Genomic DNA, 21,820 nt, shown 5'->3' with positions numbered 1-21,820 from the left:
CAAACAGCTGTACTTGAACTTTTGTCCGAGCGATTAGGACACAAGGACAGTGCCTGCAGCATTAGGTGTCCTTTAATTGCCATTTGCATAGTGGGTTAATCATTTTCCGACTCCCCAATTACTTACCCTCTGTGTCCATGTCAATGACGCTCTCACACAGATGCCCACATTTGGGATTATGGAGGCTTTGTTTTGCTTAAATGGTTATCGTCCCGGGATCAATCACAAAGTGTGCATTTAGAGAGCGGAACATGTGGTTTTCCATTTGGATGCTTTCTCTGAACTCTCATAGGACTTCATGGCCTCCGTTATAATGCTGTAAATATAGATTTTTAATAAAAATATGTAATAATGCACACTGATTAATTAGAAGTCCATTGGTGGTTTTAGTGCATTGCATAGGCATGAATGAATGTTAGTGTCTAGCATTTGCACCATGCAGTCCATCATTTTTTTATTATTTAATAACCCTTAGATTTATGACAATTTCTAAGTGTTTACCTTATTATGATGCAATTATTATTGCTTTAAACAGAATTATACTCGGTTAAATCTTATTCAAGAGTAATAAAACCAGAATTGGTTTATATTCAATTCCTATATCTGATATGGGAAAACCTTTCTGAGAGTGAAAGGAAAGCAAGTATTCTGGAACACAAAGAGCTGACTTCCAAATTATTTATTGTTGATTCCCTACATTTTGGCATCTTGTTTTCTCTCCCCAGCTGTGTAGTGCCGACTTTGCCCTTTCCCTGAAAGGACGATATGAGTGTCAGATTTATGACCTGCTAAACGAGTCTGCTGGCCCGATTGAAATCTACTGCAGTGAGTAACAATGACAGAGTGAGGATGTTTGCCCATGATTAGCAGAAATGCTAGAGGTTAATTACTCAGATCTACGTTTATTGTTCCATTTGCACATTTCAGACAGACTGATCGTTATTAATTAGGGTCACCGATCCGATCGAGGCGAACAAGGAGCCCCTACAGCCATTTCAAGCAGGCAGAGACCGAGGCACCATTACCTCGGCGGAACAGTTAGCGCTGTAAGCTATTGGCTTCATCTAAGAGCTGCATTAGCGTGAAGAGCTGAGCTCATAAACAGTGTTGGCCGAGCTTTAAATGGCTGACTGGGTTTATGTGCTCTTCTGTTTGATAATGCTTTGCACTTCTAATGCATTTTTAAGTGGCCCTTCACGTACTCATTTACCAATAAAGTGGATTAGTTTGCTTTAAGACCCGGTATGAAGGGGTAAATCACACCAACAGCCAAAGGAGAATGGGGAAAATAGGTGTTTTTGCATATGGAAAGCATCACCTGGCTAAAGAACCCTTAGGAACCTTCGGAGGAGGCTTTGTAAATAATTGCAGGAAGTGTTTTTGACTCCATGTTTTGCAGTATTGAATATACAATTCAATATACAATGCATAACAGCTCGCATGCAGTGCCAAAAGTGCTCAATGCGCCAAAAGTGAATGTAGAAGTCAAATAAAATCAGCCAATACGCTAGTATACTAATATCAAAATGAGAGTTTGGTCCTTGGCATTTACTAGATATTATTTACTTAAGCTTGAAAATTGAATCAATACATTTCGGCAATTCCATAAATGTAAATCAGATCTTTAAAACAGGATTATCCTCTATGAGGTGATGTTATTCAGAGTGAAATGACTGACCGCAAGAAATCAATCCTGCAAATTAGAGAAGGATGAATCAGACGGCACCCATGTGGACATGGAAAATCAATAAAATAATTTAAAAGATAAAGGCTCTGGGTCCTTCAAATCTCCCCTGTGGCTATACGTGACAGTTTATTCTCATTAAAGTTTTTGATAAAATGCCATTCAACGAAATCTGAGGACTCATGCATTATCTTTTGAAACGTAAGCACAAGGAGTTGTACCACCTTCCTGTATGGAGTAAAGTAAAGTTGGTGGAAACCAGGTGTTTCTAATAAGTAAGTCTACGTCGAGGCCTTTGTTTTAACTGATGACTCAGAGGTGTTTCAGAGTCCCGGCATTTTTGCTGCATTAGCTTTATCGCTATATTTAAGAGCTGCAATGCACTTTCTGCCTGAGGGATATCATATCTGAATGACTTCAATAGAAAATATGATGGCAATCATATTTCATACCATGTGGTGGTGCTGCAGTCCAGTTCCTTGTTCTTTCAGATGGAGAAACACTCTGAATTTTTAATTGTAGAACCAAGAAGCACACAAGGTGAGTTGGATTAATACATTTAAAAAAAATTTTTTTTTTTTTTTTACTTACTAAAAAATGGTTTTGTGCCTTCCATCTCATTCTCTCCCAGCATACACTTGGGCATGAATAATTAATATTCATTATAGCAAATTAACATATTTGAACATTTGCCAGTTTTTATTTGTAATAATAATATAAATAATAATAATAATTAATTATTTTTTACTTAAAATGATTCATTGTATATTGTTACCTTTGTTGTAATTTGTGTACCAAGTCTTGAGGTCTCTGTGTGGTTTATACAAAAGTTTGAATCTTATAAGTCTTCAAAAAATTGGAATACTTCAAACCATTCAAAGAAAGGAAATGATTTCAAGTCTTTAAAACCCCAAAAGGTTCAAATTGTTCAAATGATCGCAGATTTTAAATCATGCCAACTTTCCATTTTAATTTTAGTCAAGATATTTACTTAAAATAATTGCGCAAAATAATCAACAACTAAAAACATGCAAACATATGTCTTCATTTTTTAAAGTCCTGTAAACACACCCCCCCTTTTTTTTTGCAGTGTATATAAACAGTGAAGAAATATATGACAAATGTGTGATCACATATGACAGAAAATCTATCTAATAAAGAACAAATATTTAGACTTACCCCTAGACTGATGGTTCATTTTAATAACACTGCGGTGATGAAGGTAAATAAGATTGAAAGTTCGTCTTACTGAAGAGGGACTCAGAGTTTCACAGAACAAGTTATTTACAGGCACACTGAAAGGTCACACTAATCTCTGAATAACCAGCCATTGATTTTCAGTTATACCTTATAATAACATGGAGAAAGAGACACTCCTTTATATACAATATTTATTAAGTGCTTCTAAATTATTAAGTGCCTCTAAAATTGAGAAATTCTCTTAGGCTTTGCTCTAAATCTTTTTTCTTTGTAAAATTCTTCACGGTTTGGTCTATTTAAGATGTTCATCGACACAATGTGGGCACGAAAACCTTCATAATGGAGATGGCAAAATGAGCAGATTATTCTTTGGAAAAGACTAATTGGTATGAATTACTAAAGCTATGGCTGTTTACACCCATCTTCTTGTTGGTTGACAGGTCTGGACCTCACAGGGCACCCCTTTGATTGAGAATGAACTCAGACAGCATCTGATGAGGTCAGGCTATTTGTTGATTAATATACAAAGAGTCACACTAGGACTCCATTAATCAAATGAGAATGTCACGTACCGTATGATTTACATGTCGCCTCTCCTCTAGCAATTCTGTTTCGGACATGGCAAAGGGTGGGAACGAAAGGATGAGGGATGAGAAGACAGGATGATGAAGGGTATTTTAGAGAATGAGTTTACTGTATGTGATGTCACTCCTCGCAGCGGGACTCTTTGTAGAGCGGCGAAGTTTCATTTCTGTCATAAATCTATCTATTCAAAACATACAGTCAAATGCAGCGTGCAGGCATACATCAACTTGCTTGTTTATTAGTTTCGATTCAGACTGGGCACAGTTTTTCCAAAGAAATGTGCATCTTTTTAAGTCTTGTGGAATTTTTTAATGTTTTGAAGAAGATATATCGGTGGAGAGGAATCGTGTTTGTTTGTTTACATGCTTTTAATGATGATTCTGATTCAGATTTGTTTATTTCTGAGTCTAATTCCAATCATGTTTGTTAGGTCATATATTTATTTGTTTTCATCATCAGTGATCAGACTGATGAATAATGATTTTGATTCTGATTTTCTTCATCTTTGTTTATTTATCCTTCACTGTAATCACACTAATGATTTTGATCTGATTCAAAATTTTACTCTTATTCTGATTCCATTTCCGATTGAGTCTGATTCTGATCATGTGTATTTGCTGTTGTTTTTTTACCAGTGTGATCCCATTGATAAATGAATTATGTTTCTGATTCCAATTTGTATTCTTATTCTGACTTTTGATTCAATTCTGCTTCTTATCATGTTTGTTTATTTTATTTGTCATGCATCTGGTTCTGATTTCAAATGTGATTCTGTTAAGTTATTTTACACTGTGTTTTCAATATAATATAGCATATATTTCACTAAAGCATTGTTTCTTTGTTTTAATAGTGTAAATGGTTTTACACAGGTCACGTTCCCCACTCTTGCAGTCACATGATGTTTCTGGTTCTGATTCTAATTGGAATTTATATTTTGTATTCTTATTACGACTCTCAATCTGACTCCTGACTCATTTCTGATTCTTGTCATGGATGGATTGATAATGATTCTAATTCCAAATTCAAATTATGACTGCACTCTTAAAAAAAAAAAAAAAGTTTAATGGGGTGCTGTATTGAACCCTAGCGTTATTGACTCGATTTATTGAATCCTTTATGCCAAAAAGATTCTATATAAGGATAAATGTCTTAAATGGTTGCACAATACTTTCAAAATTCTAGTGATAAAGTATGTTTACGAGCTGCTTAATTCATAAAAAAATGACAGAACTTTTTCTTCTGTATATCTGATTCTGATGGCTGGAGAAGGTGATATGAACTAAAGGTTTTTATTTTCCTCTCCAGATCTGTGTTCAGGTTAGTGGTCAGACTCTGACCCTGTCAGTCGGTGACCCTGAAAAATGACACACCGATTGACTCTTTGTCACCAGTGTGTCATAAGGACGGTTGTCGTGGCAGCTGAGGAATGTTCAGAGCGTAAAAGCAGAGCCATCAATCTCTGCCGAAACACATCTTGTTCCTCTTGCCCTGAGATGATTTCAAACACCACAGGTCTTTTCCATCAACCTTTGAAAATATGCTTGCCAAGACTGCTTTCTCTCTGTATTAATGTGTGTGTGTGCATATACACACAGTTACAAACACATACAGAGATGGCTATAAGAGTATGTCAAACATTCCCACACTTATTTTTGTAGATTCCCTCTCCATTTAAGTTAACTGTTTCAAAGGGACCACAGTGCAAGGAAGCAGATGTAATTTCATTTATATGTGACGTTTCCCAGCATGCCCCATTCAGACGCCAGAGCATAGCAGGGGGGGACACTCTTTTATTCCCTCAGTCTCAGGAGACATTCTCCAGCGTTAAAGATCTCACCAGAAGGTGAAGTCAACTAGCAAACATCCCACAATAATGGCACAAAGTGGATTTAATGTCTCACAAAGCATCAGCCGTAATCCACAAAGATGACTCTCACAGTCTTTCAGGGAGTTTTTATGATGCTAATCAGATCGCTGACAGCTTGAAGTCCACGGCTGACAGCGATGAAAGCAAATTTAATTTTATGTTTTCACACAGTGCAACATTATTGAAACATGCACTTATATCTCCACACGTTGTGATGCCGTATGACGAGCTGTTTTGAAGCATATGGTGAAACTTCCATTGGGGCAAAAACTGTCCAGTCTGCTTTTTATTTAGCAGCTGTTTTTTTTTTTTATGTGAACACAGGACCCCCCACAGTCAGACCAAGTATTTACATTTCTCTCAACAGTTTACATTTGATAACAAGTGCGATATGTTCACTTCCTCAAGACACTCTCATGTCCCATTCTCTTGCATAATAGACCAGTGAACACAAAGTGAGAGAGTATAAGGGACTAAAGTGAGACTTTATTAAACTAAATTCTGGCACCAGTAAAGCATAATTAATGACATATTAAGATGCTTAAGTGATGTTACATCTTAAAATGATGTACAAATGTCTATGCCTGCCTTTATACGAGGAACACTGAGTAATCTGACCTTATCTAATACTTTTCTTGTGAAATATATTTGCTATTATGTAATAAAACCTACTTTTTACTTTAATTTTTATTATTATATTTTTAATCTGTTGTTTCACCTATATGAACTATGGTAATACAAATGAGCTTCTTTTTTGCGCCGATGAAGCACTTATTTTATTCTATTACTCACTGTTCACTCATTTTTCTTGTAAAATATATTTGCTGTTATAGAAAAAACTATTTTCATGATAAATATTATAGGTCACACTTTAGAATAGGGTCCAATTCCCACTATTAACTATATACGACTTTTGCCTCAGGAAACTCCTAATTACTGGTTATTAATACTATTAATAAAGTTTAGATATTGTTTAAGGGATGTAGAATATGGTCATGCAGAATAAGGCATTAATATGTGCTTTATAAGAACTAATAAACAGACAATATCCTAATATGCATGCTAATAAGCAAGTTAATAGTGAGAATTGGACCTTAAACTAAAGTGTTGCCATATTTCCTCTCTATGTAATGCCCCCCCCCCCCCCCCCCCCCCACCCCCCTCTTATTATAATGTTTTGCTTGCATGTCACCATATGAGGAACACTGAGCAATCTGTCTACTTCTTTCTTACAGTATACATTATTACAATAATGGTATTAATATTTACTTGTATATAAAAATGACATCTTTTTGTTCTTTCATTTTTATACATATTTTCTAAAAACATAATTATACTGTAGCTTATATATTATATTTTCCTTTATAATTATTTTTTTAAACTATTGTTTCAACTATTACTGATACTAAAATATAACTATTATCTCTTGTGCTGATAAAGCACACTGAAACACTGCGAGAGCAAGAGAGAGAGAGAGAGAGAGAGAGAGAGAGGGAGAGAGAGAGAGAGGGAGAGAGAGAGAGAGGGAGAGGGAGAGCGTCTGTGCATCGGCTGCATGTTCTCTGTGCCTCAGTCATTAGTACAGCAGTGTGAGTGAGCGTGTGAGACCTGCTCTCTCTGGCCGCCCTGCTCTCTGCTCTGTTGTTGTTTATGAGGGCCGAGGTAGGGCCGGGGAGTTGCTGAAATGACAGGACATGCCAACAAATTGCATCACTTCTGCCTCAGTAGCTGGGGACAAAGCAACGCCATATGCTCAGAGCCGGCGATGAATGGGGCTCATTTCCATGGCCGCACCAGGCTCCCAGCATCCCCTCTGTCCACCCGGGAGACAGCTATGCCAGGACATGTGACACAGATGAACCAGTGTACTCAATCTCACCAAAGACAAGAGAAAAAGAACTCTGCCAACTACTTCTTCGTTATATGTTTAAGTTGGATGCACTCATAAAAACGATAATAAAAGTTTATGTAAATTACTTATGACAGTCCTGCATTACGGGATGTCAACACGAAATCAAAATAAAGTATTTACTTTTATTTTTAATGAACATTCCTGCTCTTAACCGATTTTTTTTTTTTTTTTTGCACATTCTCGTTCTCATTTTCTGCTGATGTCATATATAGAGATACATATTTGAATTTAAAAAGAAAAAAAACTTCACAAATTTTATAGTATTGTTTGTCAACTATGTTACTGTCTATTCTGCTACATACTGTCAAAATTGTTACCCTATACCTTGGTAACAGAGTTTGACGGTAACAGAATTGACAATTTTAAACTTTTTAGCCAAAAACTCCACTTGCTAGCATAACTGCTAAGAGCGCATGGCACTAATGAAATCATGATTAAAAAAACTTTTAAACAACCCACTGTGTGGTCAGTGATACATTCTGTTTTCCTCTTGATATTGTGGTAACAATTTAGACGATTTACAAAATAACTCTTGGTGTAAGAACTTTTTAGATTAAAATATTTTCTCAGAGAGAGCACACATTCAGTGCTTCAGATCTTATCAGATATGCAAAGTGACGTACTTTACTGTATCTTACTTCTTACATTGTGGGATATAATTCCACCAATTTAAAGGCAAATTATGGTACGATAACAGAAATGATCGCAAGATTTATGGACACACATTTTTATAAGAAAATAGTTATTTTTAACAATTTAATGTTGTAGAATTAGGAAAATGACTATTTAGGCCTTTTATAAATAAAATAAATGAAATATTACCAAAAGAAAAGTAAAACTAAGTATTTTGATTACACAATGAAACTTATGGGAAAAATACACAACTAATTCGGAAATTATTAAAATAATTAAAATATAACCATTTGACTTTGGACACCAAATGTATGTTATAGAATCACCCATACTGTGTATATATATATATATATAATGGAAAATATCTGTTGCAAATGACAATTTATGTTGACTAAAATTAATCTAAATAAAATAACATATTTACAAATTTTACATTTTACAATATTTTGATCCAAGATTAATCTATTATATGATTTTACAGTAGTAACAATAATTGTAGTGATATATTTTGGTGGAAATATGGTTCTCAAGGTAGATTTTTGAACATGATATATGTTTCTGAAATATGACATAGGACTAAACAAAGATATATTATATTTTGAACATCCAAAATAAATAACAATTGCCTTAAAAAATATACCATATTTGTTGTTTAAGGACACTGTACCATTTTGCTGTCCCAACAGAGGCGCATCCCTCTCTGTAGCCAGTCTCTGCTCCTAATAATCACTCTAATTAGAGTCGTGTGCTGATAATCAATCAAAACGATGGGGCTAATCTGTTAACCTCTCTCTCATTCTGCACCTAATCCACCAGCTCATTAGCAACTGCTTACGTCACTAAAGCTGTTTAACTGAAATCCTAGAAACACTCCAAAACCTTCAACAGTGGCCAATTTGTGTATATATGACCGCTGATTAGTTATTTTGAGCGCTTAGTGACAAAGCCAATTACAAATGGTAAGAGCGAGAGAGAGAGAGAGAGAGAGAGGCAGAGAGAGAGAGAGAGAGAGGCAGAGAGAGATATGATTCTGTCAGTGTTAAATTGAGCATAGAAAGTCCACAGGGTTTAGGCATGTCTGCGCAGATGTTGTATGGCTGAGTTGTATTCATTACTTCCCTGAAATGATTTTAGATAGCCGACCTCTGAGCTAGGCGGACATTGATTAAATAATTCTCACATTTCGGGATCCAAACGAAAACCGACATTGATGGAAAGTATTCAGTGTTTGGGCCTGTATAAAATAGAGAATTCTACAACAGAAAAGATTCAAACATCTTCCAAAATGCGATAAGAAAAAAAACAGACTCTGATACCACACTGATTTTTCTACTATGTGTTCTCCTCACTACTGTAACTTTTAGGCCAGAACTAGTTCAAGGTTATTTGTCAGCATATGTTTACTCCGGGGTGGAGGTGGGGGGAGTGGAGTGGGGTGGGGGGGCTGACAGGGGTTGGGTCGGGATCCTGAGTCAGCCTCGCTTATGATGTTCGCTGGTGTATTCTCCAACCTTCTTCTCTGGGTTCGTGCCAGATGCTCTGCCAATCCTCAGCTTGGCACAGGTTGAAATCAGGCATGCAGGTGCTCACTCTTTCTGTCTCCCGCCACTCTTTATGCCAGGAGTGTGACCCTGAGGTAATTTTAGTGCCAGGGTTGTTGGGGCGCTGCCAGACAGTGGTGGTCATGTCAGATATGGTCATTAGTGTTGTGAAGATCTTGCCAGAGGATTTCCTTCCATGACCCGCTAAATGTTTGGGCTCTATGGTTTAGAGTAAATCAGGTGTCTGGAGGGTGAATTAATCTATCGTAGTGTTTTAAATCCCCAAAGTTAATGGCATATGGCACTTATTTATGACACTGAGGTTTACTGGTAATGGGTTGTAGACTGTACACTAATGGAAATGTGGTTGAAAATTAGGTTGTTTACCTCACAGCAGTCTTTAAAAGCGTATTAAGAAAAAAATTAATGTAGTCATTTTATTCCATTATAACTAAAACATCAAAAGGTTTTCATTACATTATGGACCTGTTCTATTAATTTATGAGAACCAGAAATTGTCTGAAATATTTATTCATAATTTTTTGAGTTTGAGTTTTAGAATATGAAATATAATACATAATAAAATATATAAAATATACATGATACACAAATATTATTTTATTAAATATTCTTATATAATATTTATTATACGTAACCCCATTTTATTTTTAGTGGTGAAATTACTGGAGAAACTGGGGATATTCTCATTTCCCATAAATTCCTCCAGTAATTTCAACAGTAATGCTAATAAAATTATATAAATAAATTACATAAATGGATTTATGAGATTATATATAATAATAAGGATTAGAAGGAATATGTCCGCACACTGAAAATAAAACTCCAAAGTAACTAAATACATAAATAAATTTATTGAAATGTTTTGTTGCTTACGTTGTTGCTTCACAGATCCTTTTCTTTTTCTTTTTTTTCTTTTTTTTTTTTAATGAATGTGACTTTCACACTTTAAGAAATTTTGTTCAAGGGGAACAACGACTAACTATAATGTACTCTTTGATACTGCACAAGTAATAAAGAACAGAAAAACTCATGTTGGGTTTTCTTTCCCCTGTCCCTCTTTTATTTTCTGAAAGGAGATTAAATATTTCTGCATGAGGAAGTCTTTTTAAATCCTGCAGTGACTACTGCACTGGCCCCACACTTATTGCTTGGACACACCGAGATGCAGTAAGATCCTGAAAAGCTCCCCCTGCCCCAGCTGTCCACAATGCATGGGGGAAAAATCTAAGTCATTTTCATGGGGAAGACAGAGAGCCTGTAAAAACAAAGTGTTTTATGACCTGTTGCTTCTTTACAGGTGAGATAAAGCCACAGAATGCAATATATGTAACAATATTATTCTTAATGAGGTTCTCAAGAAAACTAAACATTGATTCTCATGACGTCACTACAGCGCAACAGAGTTCATACGGAAAGATGTAAATGCTTTGACGTTTTGCGGTGGGAAAGGGGCGGATATGCTTGCGTTCAGAGATGATCTCCTGACATCTCCATTGTGATCTGACGGGAAGCCGAGACTGCCAGAGTAACTCAGGACACGCATTTATGGCTGTGTGAAATAACGACTTAATTTTGGAGAAAGGCAAATGTTTTCCCACCCACTTTTTTCCCCCTCCGTCTTTCAAGCACACCAGCTGACTAAATCCATGAAGTCAAACACAATGTTTATCATTGCAGTAATGCTCTGTTTCGGATGAACGGCGGCGATATTATCACTGCCGCATTTTTAGCATAACTCCACTTATACAAACAGCTTTTTGAAAGACTTCAAGTCATCAATCTCTGGGACCCACGTCCAGCTTTACAATGGTGTTTTATGGCAGATGGGCTGTCCGGGAAACTCAAAGGCTCTCAAAGTCAACTTTTATTCCTTTGGGAGTTTTTCCCCCCAACCTTTCCAACTTGGATTTTAAACATGATTGGTGTTTCCAGGGAAAATTCGATCTTGAAGCCTCACTTGCTAGTGATTTTACCCATAAGCCCCCGCACCTCCTCACTATGAACACTTAATCTGCCATAGAAACATCCGGCAGTGCTGTTTCAGGACTCATATTAAACATACTAAGCCGTATCCATATTGTCAATCTAAGTTCCCACAATACTTTCCCATGTACCATATGGTGAAAGTTAACAGTTAAGTCTGTAATGCAAAATCAGCATTTGAGTGTGTATCAATTTAATTAATGACGTCCTAACTCAGCTCATGGACACTATTGTTGAGCCACACTTGTTTATGACTATCAAACACATCCTGAGATCCAGATCGATCCGGTGTGGGTGTCTGCTTCTATCCCATTATCAAAGCGCTCTTACTGTATCAGACTATTGGGGATTACCTCTATAGACCGTAGACTAGATAGAAAGAACCTCACCGGCACCCCTGGCCTCTTCAGAGACACTTGGAGGGGGACAAAAACTTGCTTTTGTTCCCTTGGACAAAAATTAATTACTATTTTAATAACACAGCCAGACTTGGTGAAAATCGGCTTAGAGAAATGGTGATGTAATGATTGCTGGAGAGGAGTTTTGTAAGGGGCATTTGGGGGCTGCCTTGAGGGCCCTCCAAAATCTCTATTTGCCACATTGAAAAAGTGCACAAATCAAAGTGATCTGAAGGAAAATGAAACCCACACAGTAGGTTTAAGAAACCCCAGCTCATTGAGTGAATTCCTGTGTGTCGTTGTGACATCTGCACACAGTGTGTGCTTCCTTTACATCTCGCATAGACTCGCGCACTTCAGATTGCGCAGCTGAAAGAAATCAAGTGTGTTGAAATTTCACAAATGCAAATAAATTTTCCGTTTATCCCCATTTGAAGCACTTCGGGTTCGCGCTGGCCCGCCGAGTCTGCCGAGAACAAGAGGGAAAGTGATAAGCTCGTTTTTGATGAGCAACATTTCAATTTGCATGTGAACACACACGAATGGTGTTCTCTCTCTCTCTTTCCCTCCCTCGCTCTCTATTTTCTCTCCCACTCTCTCTCTTCCTGCCCCTTTCCCCTGACCGTGATTAATACACACATGTTGTACAAAGGGCTCCTTGTTAGCTTAATGGCAAGGCCTAAATGGAGACTTATATTTCCAGGATTATATCTGTATTCAATTGCAAATGATTTTTTGGGGGGACTTTTAATACCCTGCTCTCTTGTCTATGAATAATAGTATCATTTAAATGTAGCAGACACCTGGTGCAGGGAGGGGGGAGCTCAAGGCACCGAGTCTGGCTGGGCACTACTGCCAACTTCCCTCTTTCCCAGCCTTGCCTTATCCCCAACGACCAGCCTCCGATTTCACTCGCTTACCTTCAAATGCCATGCACTTGAAACTTTATTCTCCCTTCGGTAAAAAACGCAGGCTCTCCTGAAAGGGAGAGAGGGATGTAAGAAAGAAAAAAAAAAGCTGAAGAGATTTAAAAGAGGGAGGAAAGAAATTCTTATCAATCTTTTCTTAGATTTGGGGAAAAGTCATCTGAAGGAGCCGTGTAACGTTTCAAGGGACCCTTCCAATTAAATACTTAAAAAAAGGTACAATAACAGAAGCCTCTCCTATACTCAACGGAGACATTAATGCTCTTTTGTTGATTTATTGTACATTACCTTCTGAGGCAGAAGCGAAACAGGGGGTACTTTAGACGGGGGAGCCATTTGTATGCACCCTGCGTCTGTCCCGCGCACAATCCGGCCTGTATTGCGTTTTGCAAATTTATACCAGGATGTTGGTTTAGAGTGTTTCCCTGAAAAAAGGGAAAGTTTTTCAAGTAAGTGTCTGCTTTCATGAGCACAAGTGACTGAAGCTTACAAACAAAGCTTTGTTTCAAAACTCACAGATGTATGGCCGGAGCATGCTTTTGTCCTCCAACCCTGAGATTTTTTTCTTTCTTTTTTTCTTTTAGATTTTCTGTACAGGGAGAACACAGACAAAAAAATACTGGTGAGCACAGATATTAGCCTAAGCTTTCCCAGGGTTATATTTTCCCTTAAGAGCTAGTTTTCGAGCGTAGAAAAGGGTGAACATTTTTTCTTGTCCTCAGCACTTTAGCTAACGGGAAACAATTAAAATCGTCATTTCAATGATCTGCTAAATTAATAAATGTACATTTTTATATTAAACATGAACGCATTAACTATAAAATAACGTAGAGTCTCAGAGAATTTTAAATTAAAGCATAACAGAAAACCTTGAAAAGAATATCTAAGTGCAGCACTTTTATTTTGGAAAGACCAGACAAATATTGTTTTTTAAAACGGTGGCTGATATCAGCACCTCACATTTACATTCTTTCTTCCTCAAAAGTTTTGTCGGAGTCCGTTAGCTGTACGCAAACAGCATGTGTTGGGACTCGGCTTGCCAACGCTTCTTTTGTTGTGTCTAGACTACAGGAAATGCAAAATTGCATTTGTTTACAACCGTTAGGAAGTCAAAGCCAAGGCAACGATTAAAGAGCTGCTCCCAGGAAAAAAAGGCTTGAACACGAAGCACAGATTTTCTTAAGAAAGACAGGGCGAGAAAAAACACAGGAATATACGAAGAAGGACGGCCTCATAAAAACATCTGTAAATCTTATCGCACTGAGCTTCATTGTTCTTATTCACTGTCCTGACATTTGCTCCTGAAGCTTGTAAGTGCTGCTGTTTTCAGATCTAATCTCGAATCAGTCATTCTCTCAGCTTTCTTAATGAGTCACATAAGGATGTGAGGGGAGGAAGTCGATCCCTAACCAGAAATTTCAGGTTACCACAGTAGTAGCCTTCACTTCAATTTTTTCTATTTTAAGAATGCTCTTCCACAATGTGCGGATTACGGCCTGTCATCTACACACCACCGCCTGCTTCCATTTGTTTGTTTAAGTCCCTGACCATGTCTCACATATGGGACTTTACGTTTTTCACCCTTTGGGAAAATAACAGTGAATGACGGTGGCCTTGTTCTGTGTTAACGGTGCAGTGAGATATGTGTCTTCTCTGTGCCATGAGAATTAGTTGATATGACTGAGCTTCACCAATTCAATGTCGGACCAGACAGACGGCAAACACCACGCTGTTGACTGACTGTGTCTACGTACTTTACACTGTCTGGTTATTCTGCTTATTCACTTAAGTAACAAAGTTTTATTTTAATTGTCAAGGCTGCCGAAAAAACTACAACAGTGACCCAAAAAATGTATTGGTAACTTCAAGGAATTAGTTACAAAATATCAAACCAAGTAGCAAGAAATGATGCCAGACATTTTCTCAGAACTAACTTCACTTTTCTATCCAAGTTCTGCAATGACTTTTAAATAACTGGTCTCAAGATCATTTTTAGTGGATGTATGAAGTCAGTTCCTCTCAAGTTCACAAAGGTGTACTAGCAGAGTGTCACAGTTTGAGGGGCTGTTTACACGACACCGTTTTCAGCTAAAAACGTAAAGCTTTGTATGCGCTTTGGCCATTCATTTACACGACAACTCCGAATCTCTGAAAACGATGACGTCATGCACATGTGTATCTATCACGTGTTCAATCTATAGTGTTTCATCGTCATCTAATGTTCTGGCAGCAAAACACAGCGTTTTAGTTGTTTTTGACAATGGTGTCATCTGTACGCGAAAAACTCAAAGGAAAAACTTCTCAGTTTTAAGCATATTATTGTTGTGTAAACGTACCCTTATTCAGTTTGGACTTTGTTTTCCCGTTTGCGCTATTTCCCGCCACTAGTTCATTGTCATGGTTTCTGATTTGAGTCTTCATCACTGTCAGCTGTGTGTCGTTAATCACTTCATTTGCACCTGTATTTAAGTTCCCTTGTTTCTGTTTGTTGTTGTTGTTGTTGGGTCTAGTCTTTAATACGGTTGTGTTGGATTGGATTGTTTGTCTCTATGTTGGAGTTACCCTGTGTGGATAATTAAAAACTACCTGTTAACGCTCATCTTCATGTGTTTTTACAACTTGATCCTGACACAGAGTAACCACAGGTAGTTCATCACATTAACTTTGAACAATATACAATTATTTTCTAATTTAAATCAACAACTTTAAAACAAAGTAAAATACTTTGATTGAAAAATGGCCAAATTGAAAAACCTTTTTGGGCCTAATTATGGAATTTCTATAAAATAAATGTATCACAATGTGTATGCACATTTAAGCCAATCAAGACACAATCTGAAATGATCTTGTTCTGTGTTTTGAAGTCTCGAGACCACCTCTACTGGACAGAATTGTTTCACATGCCCAGGTTAGTTAAAATAAGTGTTACGTATATGAAAAAAAAAAATTGATCATTTCTGAGGACAAGCTATAGTCTCAGCACATTCAGAGAAAGCTTTCCCTCTGTTTACATAATAGTGCGCATAGAGAAACAGGAAGTGCCCTGAGTGACCATAACAGCCGATTTAAAGCTATTTTTATCTACTTTTAAACAAAGCATTCAGACCATAGGTTTATCAGATCTCAAAGTGTGATATATGTAAGATGTATTCCTCACACTGAAAGCATTTTGAGAACATCCAAGAGAAGAGCATCTTATAGGCTATATTGAGGTAATCTCAGGTCCTCTTCCATCAGGGACATGTATGGTGACTTCTCTGCGGTTTGCCTCAAGCGTCTGTTTAAGACATGGAGAGGAAGTCACTATTTCAGAGAGTTTACACAGATGGAGCCCACTCTTCAGTCAACACTCACATAAAAATTGAGCTAAAGACTTGTTTTTTCTTTTCATTTCACTGTACACAGATGCTTATGGCGACATAGAGGTGCCACAGTTTGTTATGAACAAGCAAACGTATACAGGGAGTTAGGCTCAGTCATAAAATACTATGGATGATTATTATTTTCATGTAAAGACACCTTAAATCATAACAGATCTTGATTATCATTCAAATCAGTTTTTTCTGTGTGACCACATTTGTAACAGGATAGTTGTTTACAAGCCAGTTTAGATCTCATTACAGCAATCAGGCAGTGTCAGTGTGACTTTTGTTATTCATTCTGCCATTAAATTAATGTTAGACTTTGCCTTTCTGTTGCTTAAGTGAGTGTCTTTTGGTTTACTGAACTTTTGTCTGTGGTTTTACAGCATAATGCTGGGAAACTCACATAAGAGGTGACTCATAAACCAGGCATACACGTCCGTTAGTCACTGTCTGTTTACTTCTGACAGCTCTTTACAATCGTTAACTGTAAATGTCACATGTATCTGTGATCTAAGGCCGGTGGCATGCAAGAGATTGTGCCATTAATTTCTTTTACTTTGTCAAGACAGCAACAATCATGGCCCCGAGCACCTTTAGATTTTGCATTCAGAGGACTATTCAATGGCAACAGGCTTAAGTCAAAGCCACTAGATGATGAATGATCATGCTAACCTGGTTTTGCATCTCTCTCAGCATGTTCAGGGAAACAGCTTCCTAATCGTTATCTTGTCCCCAGCCTCCAACTGAGAGAGTAATTTTGGACATGGAAGGTTAGATGTCCTCCCATATGCTCCTTTATTGAGCTGTCAGTGAGGTTTGACTTACAGTTTTGTCACAGTGTCGAATACATCCAAACTCATTACATCCAACCCAAAAACATTACTGTTACAATTGGTAATTTCCACATTGTTAATTTTTTGCTATTGTAACCTTATACTTATAATCTTATAATATTAGAATATTAGAATCTTATACTGGCCAATGATCTTTTGTTTTACGTCTGGATCTATAAAATTAACAAATTTCATACATACACCCAATCAAATGACCTGAATATAACAATATGTTTTCAATTTCCAGAATTCAATTTTATTTTTATAATTTTGTTTATATATTAAAGTTAAAAAGGGTGTAGTGTGGGCAGTGTCCTTGGCAGATTTGAACTTTGGCATAAAGAGTTTAAAATGATTTATAAAAAATAAATTATATTAAAAAAAAGCAGTGAAGCTTTTTTGTTTCAAAGTATTATTTTTTAAAACACTTCTGTCTGCCGAATCAGAAACAGTGTAGTGTAACCAACATGAAGGAAGCCATTTTGTTGTCATGTGACAAGACATCAACAAACCAGTAAACTTTATCACAGACCATGTAGAATCTTATAACTGTTTCAAGGTCAGTAAATTTTTTTAATGATTACAAATGATATATGTAAAAATATATATTTTTTTACCTTGACAATATGTTTGAAAACTTTTTAAAACCAAATTCTCATGTGTATAAATATTTATGTGTATATTTTATCCCATTACTTTTTACATGATGTTTAACCACAATTAAATGAAAAAAGTTGAACATGGTAATAAAATATAATAATACTAATAATATAATAAATAAAATAGCCTAATATAATAAAAAAGAAAGTAAAACATAAAATAATAAAATGAATTAAAAAGTACATTTCTATCAACTTGCCAAATTGTATTTGTAATTTGATTTTTAAAAGATTTCTCAGTTTCATCATCTCTGACATCCTTATTTCTCACTGACCTTAATATGTGTTGCAAAGACACATGTAAAATGGCTATGAACTTCAGTCTTAACACTGAGAAGTCATATGCAGTGTTTTACTTTTCTAATATATTCCCCATCAGGACCATCAGACAACTACTTCACATTGATCTGCCGACTAATGCACAGATATTATATTTGTATAAAATACGCCCTGTAATCTCAATAGTATATTTCTAAATCCACGGACTCTAACATTAGTTTTACCCTTGGATTAGATTTCACATCCTATGTCAGAAGATACTTCCTGTGAAGCGTTCAGAGAATCTGAGCTGATGGAGATTAAACTCATTCGTTACATGCTTTTCCTCTATAGCATGCCAATAAATGCTAATAGCAGGGTCTGTTCTTTTTCAGGTCATAAATGTAAGAGAATTACTTTGCGCCTGAAGTCTTCCCTCTGCCATCTCAGACTGCACACACTCACAGCCAGTAATTAACTACTGTTTTTACTGGCTTTACTCTTGTTTTTGCTCGTTATTCCCTCGAGAACATAGAATACATAATATCCTGTTTGTGCCTAAAATTTGCTGTCTTTCATAAAAATAGTCGGTTGCCATGGCGACTAGGGTTAACAGAACTGAAACATCTTCTTTGCACGGTTGTTTACAAAGCAAAAACTTTGTGTACGTATTCAGCGAAGCGCTTTTGCAGAAGTGTTTGTAAATGACCGTAAGTACGGGGGTGAAATCCCTACATGTGGTTTCATATCAAGGCACACAAAGCAGCGAGAGTACTGATTTCCATGCTGCTTTGTTGAGGATATAGAGAAAAAGTACAACAGTATTTTTTTTTTGGACAGTCGGATACCAGACTGTACCACGGTATCGCCAAGGGACCCGTATCTCACGGCTAAAAACGTTTATTTCGCCTTAGATGTATCAGGTCCAACTGGCCCCACAATAGACCCTGACTCACCCCTCATACATTGAGATTCAGTTTCTTTTCCCAGCTCAAGTCTCTCCCGCTCGTGTCAATCACAGGCTTTATTGGTGGAAGCGGACCTGACACCCCGGACCTCATGTGAAACCATGGTCGACAGGAGGCAATAAGCCGGAGAATAGCAGCCATCTCAAAGTAGTCCTCCATTTAGCAAGTGCTTTTTTTTTGCTCTCTTTGCTCCAGTCCTGCATTAAAGATAGAGAAGAGAAATCAATAGAGGTTCACAGCATTAGATAAAAGTCGCGGACTTGAGAAGCAGCCGCGTTAGATGTGGTAAATTAAACCAATCAGAAATTTCCAGAGGCCCTCGGCACACAGAACAGTGCTATCTCACATCTGTCCATCTCACTGCCCCGTCTCTGCTTTGTTTGTTCTTCATGTAGTTTCGCCCTGACACTTCATTTGTTGATCTATCTGAGATGATGTGCTTTATACTCAGAGTCAAACCCTCTTCATCGTGTTTAGAGTAGGGAAAGATGTTTTTTAGCAGTGGGATATGTTCTCGGTTAAAAAGCTACAATCGGGGCTTAAAGGAACATATAGAAATAGCATGGACCATGAAACGATTCTAAACATGATTTCGTTTTAATGGACAGAAAATGATAACATTTCTCGACAAACACACAGACTTGGACAAATTTCTTCCTTTTTCCAGCAGAACACAACTCTTGAATTCCACGCTGGAACAGAAACAGCAGTTTTCTGCACCAACTGAAACAACTTTTTTATTTTATTTTATTAAAAGCTAAGATGTTCATCATACAAATGTTTGTGAAGCTATAATCTGAAATTACCAGGCGAGACGGTGATGTAGAGTAGAAAAATCTGTATCTGTGACGATTCATTTAAATCAAGCTTGTCTCATTCTTGTGAAAGCGGATGGGGAATGTGAAGAAAAACAGCACGAAAAATAAAACAAAAACACAATTAACAACAGCACAGGCAAAAAAATTCCCTGTGGGAAACAAACATTAAGGGTTTCATATGCAGAATTTTAAATATTTTGTCCTTCTAGGCGCTCGTCTTCATCTGATCATTTTGTTTCATTTTGAAAAGCCCATTCCTAATCCTACTACATGGCACGGATAACAGAAAAGCCAGGATAACAGCAGCCGTTTTAAAGACTTCCCTTGGGGGTGGATTTTGACAATTCCCACCACTTTGTAATTTTATTGATAATGAAGAGGATGGCGAGGAAGGGACTTTTGATTTTTGCCAGAAAAGCTAGTTAAGGACAATCAATAGTACATCATTGGGAGAGTTTTGTGATAAAAGCCCTCGGTTACCCTGGCAATCCATCACTTGGCCATACAGATAGGTCAAACGAAATTATATTGCGCTTATCTCTCTACACCAGAAGAGTAACAGAGACGCCGATCAATAGGCTTATATATTGTTCTACTTGTGTTGTAATGGAAATGATGTATCGCTGATTTAGAGCCCTTTGGCCGCTATACACCAGCGATACTGGTCAGATGTGAATGCTTGTCTGATCCCATGAGAGCAGCTCAATATCATGATAGACACATAACTGAAGTTTTCCTGTGTTAAATTTATAAGGTGCTACACCACAGATCAAAAAATAAGTGCTATATCCTTTTTTTGTTGATCCTTTTAAATTCAGTAGGCTATCATAACAGATGTGAAGTTATGCGAAAGGTTAACAGGAAAAAGAGCAGGTTGAATAGGGGTCCATTATTCAGTGATATCCTAGTGGTCACCTAATGCAATAAGCTTATACACAGAACAACCCTTCTGCATTTCTCCAGGACTTCTGCTGGGTTTTACAAGCACATTTTCAGCTCAATATCAGCGAACACTCGTTTCAGTGCAGCTCCTACATCAAGACATCCACCTTATGGGACTCTGGAATCTGCAAGAAAGCGCATAGTTTTGAATTGGATGAACTATTTGGAGGATGCGTCCTCGGTATGAGTGAGAAGCAGACGGAGAACAGAGAACAGAACGAACAGTGTTTGTTGTCAATAGCCTACTTAATAAACAGTCTGCGAATCATTCGATAACAGTCTGCGAATCATTCGATAGCGTTCTCGACGTCCCCTCAGTAGGCTAACTTTCTGGATTTTCCGCGCGCGTGGTTCGTCTCGCGCAACCGAATTCTTTAGTTTTTTCCTAATACAAAAACTTAAAAAAAGAAACGTGGAAAGTAAAAAAAAAAAAGAAAAAAAAGAAGCTTTTCTGTGTGGTATGTAAATGTATAGGAAGCCATAAATGCTGGCAGTTACTTTTGTTTTGCGACGTACCGTCCCATAGCCTACAGATTCTAACGGAAAGCGCTGGAGCAGCATACTGTTGCTATGGTGACCTCCTCAGGCGAACGAGACGTTAGCGATTGTCTAGTGCACCCTAATCTAACTTTTGTGGTTAATGAAACATTGTTTGAAAGAATATATACATTTAAAAACCCTCAACATTTTGTTTTGATGTTGTCTCTGGGGGTTTAAGCTTTAATTACACTCCCAGAACCCCTCAAATAAAAACCAACCAAAAGCAATTATTATAATAATATATTCGCCTGTCAGAACAAACTTATCTTGCATATAAAAAATGAAACAACTTATTTAAGAGAGGAATATGCTTAAACTAGAATCAATACACTCTGAAAGAGTCTGAGAGGTGCTTGACTGTTATTCATACTGTCATTTATTTGAAAAGAAGGCGTGTGAGCGTGACAAGACTGGTTTTCCGTACTTACGGTGATGTTTAACAAACTACGGATGGACTTTACGCCATGTGAAGTGCCACCAGAGCTGTAGACGCACTTGTTTGCGTCCAGTTTGTGGTCCTACGTGAACAGAGAGCAAAAGGGGGAAAAGTGAGGAAGTGAAACGGGCTAATTACTCAGTCCATCCCTCATTTCCATATCCAGAGAGAGTGTCTACTGGCGCGCGGCCAATCCCTCATGCAGCGCAACGTAATACATGACCCTCTATCATTATAACGCCGACATGCGC

This window comes from Abramis brama, assembly GCF_963993115.1.
Source record: "Abramis brama genome assembly, chromosome: 12".
Taxonomy (NCBI): domain Eukaryota; kingdom Metazoa; phylum Chordata; class Actinopteri; order Cypriniformes; family Leuciscidae; genus Abramis; species Abramis brama.
This window is presented reverse-complemented; position numbering follows the sequence as displayed.